We start from the raw sequence: 4,935 nt of genomic DNA on the forward strand, positions 1-4,935 counted from the left end.
GGTGAACTTCACTGGATCCTGCCGTTCCGTCTCTGCAAAAGGCCCCCGATTGACAGGCTGGCAGAGAGGGAACAGGACAGCAAAACGACTCGTGATTCTGTGTACGTGGGCGGGACGGTAACGGCAAAAACACCCAAGGGAGCCCAGGAGCCTCCACTGTCAGCTCAGCACCTCTGTGGCGAGGGCACCCACCTGCTTGAGAGAGGAGGTCATCGGGGACCGCAGGAAAGGCTGCGGGATTTAAAAGGGCCAGGGAGAAACGCAGATGGAGCGGAGCGACAGCCAGAAGTCGCACGAAGCTTGGCAGAGCCCTCCACGCTTTGAGGATGCTGAAATGATTCACTCCGGCAGCTGTTCCCGAGCGAGTGGAGGGGAGAGGCAGTTAGATGGGGCAATGGGTCATCACGGCTTCTCGTCGGCTGGGAGAAGCAGCGCCTGCAGCCGGAGGGACGGCAGGGACAGAAAGGGCCGTGTCCCCCTGCTTGGAAGGGAAATGTAGGGCAGCTCGGGGTGAGCTGGGGCCCAGGGCTCAGCTGTCACTGCTTCACGCCAGGGATGTTTCCCATAAGCAAATGGTGAAGTCCAGATTAGCAGGAGGCAAAAGCAGTGCTGCTCGGGGGGGCTCCGCTTGAGGGCGAGGTGGGCTTCCCACCCGCCACCTCCAGCGCCCACAGGGTTTGTGCCCAAGCTCTGAGCAGGATCTGCTGGGGTGGGAGGGGAATGCAGCGCCCGTGAGACCTGCGGCCACCCGAGCTCCGGCACCCCCCGGTCTCTCTGCTGATGGGTTTCCCTGAGCCCTTCGGCGCCAGCCCAGCAGCAGCCCCCCTCCCCGTGCAGCCCAGCCGGCCGCGGGTACCACAGTTTTGGGTGAGATGCCTGGCTGACATCGCTCTGTTTCACATGGTTCCAGGGACTCATTAGTTTTTCGGTGGGCTAATTTGCCTCTTGGGAAGAACCTGTCCCTTAACACCAATTAATCCCCTCCGTGACAGGGGTTCTGCTCTTTTAGGAGCTGAGGTCCCGGGTGAGGTGACGTCTCTCTGGTTTGTGCTCTAGAAAAACCTTGCGTGGTGCCACTAGCAGAGCAGACACAGAGTCACCCCACAGGCAAAGGTCTGCGTGTGTCTGTCCGTCCATCCGGGCAGCTGGAGCACCCCATGGCCATGCTGTGCTCCCGGTGCCTGCGCTGCAGCCAGCCCGGGCCCCTCCAAAGGGGCACGCTGCCGGCCCACCACCCGCTCCCTGCTCCGTTTACCTTTTCACCGGAGCCCGATTCCCTAAGGCCCCGTGGAAAATTCCTGCCTTGATCTGCACCAACCAACTTGTCTGTTCTTGTTTGAGCTCTGAGAAATTCACATCAGTTTCTCCTAGGCTTCCCCTCCACTTTTTACATAAATGGGCATTTTGGTCTAATAACTGTATTGTAAAGGCAGACACATCCAGCTGGTCCAGCTCTCCACAGCAGGTCCTACACCAAGAGAGTCAGCAGTGTTAGGAGGGGAGTTTTGCAGCACAGGAGGGACGTTTGTGCGTTCATTCTCCAGTCTGAATTCCTGCACGCATTTCCCAAGGCACGAGCCAGCTCTGTGCACTGGTTCACTTTAGCCGCCAAGAGGCAACAGCAAAATAGCGACAGGTTTGCTTGAAGCAGGAAGCAATTTGTGATATTTGCTTTCATTTCAAGCTCAAGTTACAACCCCACACCTAACACTTCCTGCTCCTGCACCACCCTTGAGCAAACATTATTTATAGCAGCAAGCAGCATTTATAGCTTTGCCTTCTTGACCTGGAAGTAATTGGTTAATTGAGTTAGACAACAAACCTCAAGACACTCACATGGTTTCCTTCCATCTTCTCAAAGGGAGCTGGAGAGTCAAACTCCTTCCATCCCAAACTGGGTAAAAACATCAAACGCCTCAGAGAGAGCAATGTTTACTTCCCCACCAGGAAATTGGTCCCTGTTGTACCTTCTTCGGGGCCAACAGCTCCTATAAAGCTGCTGCACCTGGGGAGGTTGCTGCCTTGCTGGAGCTGGCTCTGGGGTAGGTGGGGGCTCTTTGTGGAGGGTCTCCTGAGCTGCACCGAGGCTGGGAAGCAGTGGAGAGCTTTGCTGCTCGCTGGTGGGAGCTGCGCTCTGAGCAGACACGCCTGAGCTCGCCAGGAGACGGAGATTTTGGTCTTATGCGCAGGTTTAGTAATGTGATGATTTTGTGGTTGTACAGGTTACCTGGGTTTGTGGGCTTGAGGGCAGGGGGGTGAGGGTGAGCTATTGGCTTGCTTGCGCCCTGTTAAGCGTATGTCTTATTCCCAACCCGAGATCCCTGGGGCCGTGCTGGTCTCTGGTGCTGGGCCCTGCACATTCCTTGTCATCTGAAGGCGGCACTTCAGTGGCAGCACTTCTCTTCTCTTCTGTGCACTGCTGAAGTGGCAGTGCTCTCAAAAGTGCTTAAGTTGAGCTGTAAAGCCCCCGTGTCTGTGCTTGGGGGTGTGCAGCAGCCTGCGCTGGGCAGGGAGCTACAGGTGCTCCGCCTAATGCCAGTGGAGGTTGCAAAGTGTTCACAAAACCCACCTGGCTGCCCCAGACCGAGCGGTCAGGCTGCCTTCAAGCATTTAAGGGGGGCTTTTCCTGGAGGTAGACTGCAACTTAGCTGTTTTTCTTGCCTATTATCCGTGTCCTTATGTGGTGGCAATGGCCTTGGAGGACAACGTCAGTGTAGGATGTACCTTGGTTTTCTGGATGCAAAAATGATGATCTTGACACCTGTTTACATGCCTCTGCCTCCCAGTCTCCCTCTTCCCTCGCGTCTCTATTTATACGTGACTTTGTGCTATTTATTAGTCTCTATTGATGTGTGATGGTGTTAGGTGAAGAAATGTATCCTCTTGCCCTGTAAAACACAGGGGTTTAAGCACGTGAAAGAAACCCACCTTGGTGGGCTCCTTCTCTCCAGGGTGGGGGGAGACCCCTACTACAGGTGTGAGTGAGGTTCCAAGGCAACTTCATGGTCTCTGTGTCTGAGCTCTATAAACCTAAAATAAAACCAGAGTAAATCTGTTTAGCACATAAAACGTGACCAGATCTCCCAGAACAATTCCTCTACACTACTGATAATCTTAGTCCAAGCAGAATTAACGTAGGCTGGAGAAACTCCTAGTGCTGTTGGCTTGAATCCATGGTCTGTGTGGAGTCCCAGTTGGAAAACCTTCTGCGAGGGCTGGAGGAGCTGAGCGGGAGGCGCAGCTGAGCGAGATGGGTGAGCTGGTGATATCCACAGGAGACAGGGATGCTGCTGCAGCCAGTGGCCCCGTGCCGATGGAGGGGGAGCTGGCTGGTCCCATCTAAGCACAGCCGTGCCAAGAGTTTCCCTCTGCAACTGCAGGGGTTGCATGAGGAGCAAAGGCGGCTTTTTCCAAGCAATTCTCCTTGGCAGCTTTTGAACGTGCTCTAGCTTCACTGGAGCAAAGAAATCCCTACTGGATCCTGCCTGCTCAGTGAAGGAGCACCAAGGGCTGAGCACAGCCCCGGGACCCGAGAGCTCCTGGCCTCCACCCTTTGCTAACATACCCCTGCAGCTTCATCGCAAGGAGCCAAACACCTACTCCTCCTTCCAAGTAATCAATGGGGAGTAATGAACAATGGTGTAAAAGCCAAAGCTTATAGGCAGCTGCGTGGGAATGCAGGCAGCGTGCTAAAATCACGGCATTTTCCTCTGCGGCGATGGGAGTCAAACTGCAGAAGCAGTTAAGAGGATTAGATATTTTTGATCATATTTGCAGCTGCGCTAGCTGTAACTGAGAGGAGAAATCCAAATGCTTCGTCTTGGGAAGTGACTCTGAGCCTGGAAGGCAGCGCTCCCTCGGGACCCCGCATCTGGGTATGTGCTCAGACCCTGCTGTTTGACAGAACTACGAGGAGCTGTCGTTCCTACAGCTGAAGTAGTGGCGCTTGGCTCCCCTGAAGACCCAGGCTCCTGTGGAAAACTCACTGCAAGCCAGCCCGGATGCAGGGCTCCGAGCTGCAATAATGTCTCCAAAATGTCAGCTCCCACGCAAGAAGGTCTATGTCTCCCAAGTGCCACAGCCTAAATGAAGAACACATTAGAAGCCCTGCCAGGTTTAGACCCAGATGTGAGAGGGGAGATCCCTCCCTGGACATCACTAAGAGGATTTCTTTAACAGTTGTCTTAGCACTGCAGTGCTTTAGCAAGGAAAACTAATTTCACTGTATAGTTAAGTTTCAGTGTCTAGTTCTCACGCATTTAGTGCTGTTACCATCCAAATAAAAAATACCTGACCGTTCCCTCTGAAGCTCAACCCTGCAGAGATGCTGGCGATGCACTGCCAGTGCTGTAGTAAGAAACCCCCCTGCTTTTCCCTAGGGACACGTCTGACGAGCCCTTGGCCCCCACTGCAGGCAGGATGGGCTGAGGGGGAGTATGGAATCCATTAAGCTTTTTTTCCAATCTTAAAAACGTGGCATTGTAACCAAGGAAGAAGACATCACTCCTTGACACATGTGCGTTTGCTGGAAGCGCTTGGCCCTGCTCGCAGTGGCTGCCTGACATCCCCACGTGGAGGGGTGGGAGTCCTTTCTTCATGGATGGAGCCTCAGATGATGCTCTGGGCTGGGGCAGGCAGGTTCCTCCTGAAGCCAAAATCCCAGATCTGAGCCCCAGGTGTAACATGTCGGAGGAGGGGAAAAGCTCCGTATCTCACTTCCAATTTGCCTGATGATTTTATAATGGAGTCTTAGCGAACAGGAGGAAGAGTGCCAGAGGTAACAAATTCAACCCTTTCCAAATGTGGTCATGTGGTAGTCATCTGCCAAAAACATAAAACAAGATCATAATCTTAAATTTGTCCTTTGAATGTACCTGTTCCGTGGTAGTTTCCTTCTAATCCCCAGGGATTAATACTGAAGTGCATTGAAACATC

Source organism: Pygoscelis adeliae, unplaced genomic scaffold (assembly GCF_000699105.1).
Source record: "Pygoscelis adeliae isolate BGI_AS28 unplaced genomic scaffold, ASM69910v1 Scaffold262, whole genome shotgun sequence".
Taxonomy (NCBI): domain Eukaryota; kingdom Metazoa; phylum Chordata; class Aves; order Sphenisciformes; family Spheniscidae; genus Pygoscelis; species Pygoscelis adeliae.